This window comes from Symphalangus syndactylus, chromosome 17 (genome assembly GCF_028878055.3).
Source record: "Symphalangus syndactylus isolate Jambi chromosome 17, NHGRI_mSymSyn1-v2.1_pri, whole genome shotgun sequence".
Lineage (NCBI taxonomy): Eukaryota > Metazoa > Chordata > Mammalia > Primates > Hylobatidae > Symphalangus > Symphalangus syndactylus.
In genome coordinates, this window is record NC_072439.2 from 21,202,166 (window position 1) to 21,209,656 (window position 7,491).

Consider the following 7,491-nt stretch of genomic DNA (forward strand, 5'->3'; position numbering starts at 1 on the left):
TAAGAGTGTCCTTCTTCAGGAGGGCATAAGAGTGGCACCATATAGGGTCTGAGGTTGGTCCCAGTGGGCTCTGACATGAGCAGGAGGCAGGTGCGATATTGGTCCTATGTGGGCCTGAGAAGAGCGTCTGCCAGACCCTGAGAGGGGCTCCAGATGGGCACAGGACAGGCTCTGATGTTTGGACCTTCCAGTGTTGCACCTGTCCTCTGGGTCACCAACTGTGGACAAGTGGAGGTCGGTGAGGTTGGCCCCCCCAGGACTGACATCTTGCTCAAAGTGTTCTAGGATGCTGAGCTCTGAGACCTGTGTGGAGGGAGCAAAGGTCAGAGAACAAGGCAGAGAGAGGAAAGTTGTTTGTTGATTTTGGAGGGGAAGAGGTGGGAAGGAGGATTAGCACCAGCTTGGCTGATATCAATCCCTCTAATCCTGGTCACCAGCCTGCACCTGGGCTGGCCCCAAGCCTGGGCTCCTCCTTTTCCTTCTAGTTCCTTAGAAAGGTGGGAGATAGAAATTCGAGAGCTTTGTTTCTCAGTGGGGTTGGCACTAGGAAGTGCACTGAGTGATCGGCAGGTTGCCATGACCTGGCCAGGGAGGGGGTGGGGAGAGGCAGGTTGGGAGAACTCTAGTATTTGTGGACATAGAGGTCAATCGATTTTGGACTTGTTGATTACCCTAGAGCATGGAGTGAGAGAATGATGTCTGAAATCATGTGGGAGGGACTTGTCCCAGTGGGCAGTGTCTTGGGAACAGTCTTTTGGAATGAGTTAGTGGCAAACCCAGGAAGATCCCTTTCCTTTGCTGGGCCTCAGTTTCCCTTTCTGGATGGATGGTGCAATGATTAAGGCCTGGATTGGAATCCTAACCTTCTCCTTTCTCTGTTGTGTGGCCTTGAACCACTGACTTCATCTCTCTGAGCCTTTTGGAGCCAAGAACAGCTCTTACCTCTTCAGGTATTTAGGGGAGAAGCATATGTGTTAATGCAGATGAGGTTCATGGCAGTAAGTGCTCAATGAATAGTAGTCGTTCTCTTTAATCTGTAGGATGAAGCGGATGGATGAGATGTTCCCTAAGCACATTCCTTGCTTTTACATCCTCTAGTCTAAAGCTCACAAATCTTTTCTTTTGGGAAGGAGGAAAGGGACAGAGTCTTTGGGAACCTCTTTCCCCATCCCTTCCTCAGCACAGCCAAGCTTTACCCCATGGAGCTGTGAATAGGAAATAATCCTTCATGGCCTATTGGAGTGTGGTGCTGAGTTAGGCAGTATCTGTGGAAGGACAGAACAGCATTAGACTCTCAGGTTATTCTGGTTGGCCCTGGAGCCCTGCACAGGACTTTGCCCACCTGTCTGTCTACCGTTGTCTTGGATCCTGTCTTTCTATCTTCTCTTTCTCCTTCCCTGCAAGTCAGTGTTCCCCTCAATCACCCTGTGGGCTCCTGCATCTTTGTATTTTGTGCCATTTTGTCCAGTGAGTTCTCCTGGATGCCTCTGCCATGTTTATCCTCATTTATACAACTGTCTGTGTGTCATTCTGGGTGCATGCTTGTAGTGTCTATGTGCGTGTATGTTTCTGTATGTCCATGTTGATACATGAATTTATGTGTGCACCAGGCTTTGTGGGGTGTATGTTTGTGCTTAATAATGGGTATCCATTCCAACTAATGTCTGCACATGCACATGTGTGTGTGTGCCTGACAGGGTGTGCCACTGTTTCTCAATGCTTGCCAATCTTTGTGTCTGTCTCTGCATACAGCGTGTGTGCACACATGATTTAGGGGTGTCTACGATGTGCATTTCTGTGTAAAACAGGATGAATGCTGCATATTCATATTTGTGTATATACATTCACAATTGGGTGACTACACATAAGTATGTGGATGTTTTCATGTGTGCATTCTGGTGTCTGTATGCAGGCTTGTGGGCCATGTTGCATACATGTGAACATCTGATATTTTCCTGTGCTCATCTGTGTTTGGATTAAAACAGTCCTAGCCCGGCTCCATTTATCTGCTTGAAGAAAACCCCAGAACTGCGGGAAGCTTTTTATGAGCATAATCTTAGTTAAACTCCTCATTGCAAGACTGTGAGGTTGGCTTTATCATCTCCATTTTGCAAATTAGTTAGGTAAGTTCCCCCAAAGTCGGTCATAAGTGACTTGCTTCCGTATTCCACAGCTAATGCAGGTAGTCTTAGTATGGTCTTGTGTGACTGTAAATTTCTTTCTTTCTTTCTCTCTTTCTCTTTCTTTCTTTCTTTCTTTCTTTCTTTCTTCTTTCTTTCTTTCTTTTTTCTTTCTTTGCTTTCTTTCTTTCCTTTCTTTTTTCTTTTTTTTCTTTTTGAGATGGAGTTTTGCTCTTTTGCTCTCGTTGCCCAGGCTGAAGTGCAATGGTGCGATCTCCGCTCACTGCAACCTCTATCTCCTGGGTTCAAGTGATTCTCCAGCCTCAGCCTCCCAAGTAGCTGGGATTACAGCCACCATGCCCAGCTAATTTTTGTATTTTTAGTAGAGATGGGGTTTCACCATGTTTGTCAGGCTGGTCTCAAACTCCTGACCTCAGGTGATCCGCCCACTTCGGCCTCCCAAAGTGCTGGGATTACAGGCATGAGCTACCACGCCTGGCTGTGAATGTAAGTTTCATGCTGTTAATCACCACTTTGGACTGCCAGGCCCCACCTGTTTTTCTTTATGAAACATTAGAAAAACTGCTTGTAATCTCTTGCATTTCTTCAAATACTTCCTTGTAAACACGTAACAAAAGTTTTCAAAACGTTAGAAAAAAAGTCTTTTAATAGGAGGGAGACTTGACCTTCTAGTGTTTGCACTCTTTGGAACCTTAACCAAAGACCTAGTTGGCCAGTATATCCCTCAGGCCATTGGCAATGAAGCAGTGGGAGAGTTGGGGTACTAGTGGTTGTGGTCAGAGAGTGAAATGTCTGTGTTTCACATTTCAGAGTGATGACAAGGATTAGGGTGGGGCTGTGGGAATGTTGGCTGAAATAGAGTGAAGGAGGTCAAAGAAGAGAAGAAGTCAAAATGGCAAGACTTAGAGTACAGAGATGGGAAAGAAGTTGGATAGATGACAGGGATGAACAGCTTTTTTTTTTTGAGAAGGAGTCTTGCTCTGTCACCCAGGCTGGAGTGCAATGGCGTGATCTCGGTCCACTGCAACCTCTGCTTCCTGGGTTCAAGCAATTCTCCTGCCTCAGCCTCCCGAGCAGCTGGGATTACAGGCACTCACCATCATGCCCGGCTAATTTTTGTACTTTTGTAGAGATGGTGTTTCGCCATGTTGGCCAGGCTGGTCTTGAACTCCTGACCTCAGGTGATCTGCCCGCCTCAGCCACCCAAAGTGTTGGGATTACAGGTCTGAGCCACCATTTCTGAACAACTTTTTTAAAATTATTTTTATTTATTTATTTATTTTTTTAAGAGGACGAAGATGTCAGCCGCCAAGTGCACTGATGAAGAGTTTCTTCTGGTAATGGTTGAGTAGCTTCTTTTGGAGCAAGCATCCCATGAATAAAAACTATTAACTCTGAAGAAAACACTTTTAACAACCCAATTCCCTGAAACCACTGCAGAGTGGAAAAAAAGCAGCAGATTCTGAAGGGAGTTAGAAGAAAGGGATTTCCTTTAAAAAAAAAAAAAAAAAAAAAAGAAAAGAAAAAAGAAAAAAATAGCTTTTGGTCTTCCATACCACAGGAAGAATGGGAGGTGGGGTCACCGCAAATTTATTCTAGAATTTTTTCATCTTATTAAAATCCTTTAAAATGCAGACCACTTCTTGACGGGGAGGGCTAGGTAAACAACAATTCCTAAGGGAACTAATTTTTTTTTTTTTTTAACATGCTGTGTCTCTTTAAATGTAGAAAGGTGATCAAGATGGCTGACCAGATGCAGGTAGCATGGCCTTCTTCGTGGAGAGGAACTCCATTTTAAGCAGATTATCTAGGAGAGAATGCTGGAATTCATCAGAGAACAGAAGGGATTCAACAGAGAAGAAGTGAAGCACCGGAAGCACCGGAAGTGAGTAAGGAGAGGGGATTGACTGAAAGCTGACAGTGGCTCCTGGATGAGGGGAAATTATAAGAGAGAAACTCCCAGGGCTCCACACTTTGAAATGGGCTTTCATAATCTTGGCTGTGGTAGAAACCCTCAACCCACTTGGGTCTTGGGCCTCACATACGGAGCTCCCTAAAGATTGTGCAGAGACATTGCCCTGGAAAATGGAACCCACATGGAACCCCATTTGAGCCTAGAGCAGCCTCAGCTGAGTGCCGTTTGAGAACCTAGATATTGGAGATCTATAGAAATGGTTGCTGCCGCTGTGCTGCTTCAGGTAAGTATAGAGGAGACCCAGCACTCCCAGGCACCCATGGGAGGGTCCTTTCTGCCTTGCTGCGGGCTGCTGTTGAGACTGAGATGTGAGTGAACCACATTCCCCGCAGCTTCTTATCCTGGTTGCAGGCCCAAGGAACCATTTTGAGAGTTAATACTGTGCTGTGCCCTGCCCTCAGGCCCAGTTTGAGTTGACCTGGCTGCAGCCACCACCTGGCCAAGGAGGGACAGGGAAACAAAGCTCCTTTACTTGTACCTAGGACAATTTCCCAGACCCTGCTATGGGCTGCTGTGACAGGGAGACTTAAGCAGAACCCACTCCCCAAAACTTCTTGTCCATACTGCTTACCAGAGAGGGGCCTGTCCTCTTTGGTCACAAGCCCACAGCTGGCACAATCATAAGAGTTTAATGTTGGGCTCTATCCCCCTTTTTGCCAAGTCTGAGGTGATGCCACTGTAGGCGCCACCCAGATGGGGGAGGGACAGGGGAGAACAAGCTCTCCTAAGCACACTTTGGTCAATACCACTACCCTGCTACTGGATGCTGTGGGACTGGGGAGTAACACCAACATGGACTGCGTGGGTCCTAGTGGATTGCTCCACCACCACTACTGCCATCACCCATATCACACCAACGTGTGCTTCCCAGGGGCCTGAGAACTTGCCCACATCCCTGTCCCGCAACTCCCATGCTCCTCTAAGCAAGCCACTAGGAAGCTCAAGAATCAGCCTCCCAGGACTCACTAATACCAAAGCCAGTGCAGACTGCTCTGGGGCTCAGCCACACTCTCCAAGCTGCTGCCACCACCAGGGCCCAAAGACAGGCTCAGTCGGCATCCAATACCCAGCTACATTTCTCCTCAATCTCAAGTAATAACTGTACTCTAAGCTACCAAGGAAATCAAAGATACCAGTGACCCTGGGTACTGCCTATGAAGTCATACTAAGATCACACTACCATAGGCACCCAGAATCAAAGCCAAAGTTTCCTACTCAACTAACAACATACATACATTTTTCAGGAAAAAAATTTTCTCCTACAGGGCAATTAAAAAAACTTGAACAAGCTACTGCTACACAAGATTTGCAGATATCAATGAAAGGACACAGGAAACACGAAAAAGGAGAAAAATGTGACATCATCAAAGGACCACAATTGTCCAGCAACAGATCCCAATCAAAAAGAATCCCTCGATATGCCAGATAAAAATTCAAAATACTGATTTTATAAAGCCCTACAAGATGCAAGAGAAATTTGAAAATCAATACAAAGAATTAGAAAATCAATCCAGGAAATGAATGAGAAATTTACCGAGATAAACAAGCAGAAACTCTTGAACTAAAAAAATGCAATGAAGGGAATACAGAATATATTCAAAAGCTTCAATAGAAGACTGGACCAAGCAGAAGAAAGAACGTCAGAACATGGCTGGGTGCAGTGGCTCATGCCTGTAATCCCAGCACTTTGGAAGGCCAAGGTAGGTGGATTCCTTGAGGCCAGAGTTCAAGGCCAGTTTGGGCAACATAGTGAAACCCTATCTCTAAAATTAAAAGAAAAAAAAAAGAATCTAAGAACTTGAAGACAGGTCTTTTGAAATATCCTGTCTGACAAAATAAAGAAAAATAAATAAAAAAGAATAATCAAAGACTTTGAGATATCTGGGACTACATAGTGTGACCAAACTTACGCATTTTTGGTATTTCCATGGGGGAAGAGAGATTTTTAAAAATTAGAACACCTATTTTTAGGAAGTAATTGATGAAAACTTCCACATCTAGCAAGAGAGTTAGACATCCATATACAGAGCCCCAGCAAATACATTGCAAAAAGAACTTCACATAATAGTATATTTAGAAAGTCTGAAGTCAAGAAGAAGGAAAGAATTTTAAAATTAGCAAGAGAAAAGCATCTAGTTACCTATTAATAAAACTCTTCAGACTAACAGCAGACTTTTCAGTGGAAACCTTACAGGCTAGAATAGAAGAGAATGGCATTTCAAACTGAAAGAAAAGTACTGTCAGCCAAAAATTTTATGTCCTGGCAGAATAAGCTTCATAAATGAAGGAGAAATAAAATCTTTTCCAGACAAGCAAATGGTGAGTGAACTTGTCAACACTAGCCTGTTCCAATGGGAGATGCTCAAGTGGGTCTTAAATATGGAAATGAAAGGTCAACACTCAGTGTCATGAAAACACACAGAAAAATAAAACTCACATTTCTTATAAAAACAACCTCATAAATGAGGAAGAGAAAAGAATCAAATGGCAACATGGGAGAATCTCATCAAACCACAATGACAAAAAGAGAAAAAGAAAGAAACAATTTATCATATAAAACAACTTAAAAACAATTAACAATATGACAAGAATAAAGCCTTGCATATCAATATTAGCCTTGAATAAATGGATTAAATGCTCCACTTACAAGATATGTATTGGCAGAATACTTTAAACAACATGATGCCCAGCACTTTGGGAGGCCGAGGCGAGTGGATCACCTGAGGTTGGGCGCTCGAGACCAGCCTGACCAACATGGAGAAATCCTGTCTCTACTAAAAATACAAAAATTAGCCAGGTGTGATGGCATATGCCTGTAATCCCAGCTACCTGGGAGGCTGAGGCAGGAGAATCGCTTGAACCCAGGAGGCAGAGGCTGCAGTGAGTCGAGATCGTGCCATTGCACTCCTCCAGCCTGGGCAACAAGAGCAAAACTCCATCTCAAAATAAACAAACAAACAAACAAACAGGTATGAGCCACCGCGCCCGGTGGAAATTTAATTTTCTTACACTTAATGGCTCTGCATAAGCAACCCAGAGCTCATCAGGCAGTTCACTGATATCAAAGACCCAGGCTCCTTCCATGTTGCTGCTGCTCCTTCCTAAGTTGTTGCTGTTGCTATCCCAGTTAGCCAGAAAGAGGAAATATTCAGGAAGGAAACCTTGCCCCTCCCTCTAAAAGCATAAACTGAAAGTTTTGTGCATCACTTTCAATCACTTCTCATTGGTCAGAACTTGGCTACATGGCCATACGCAGCTGCAAGGGAGCTTGGGAAATGTAGTTTTTAACTCTAGATAATCATGTAGCTGGATAGAATTCTACTACTATGGAAGACAGGGAAAACAAATATTGGGAGACATCTAGGTGCCTCTGAA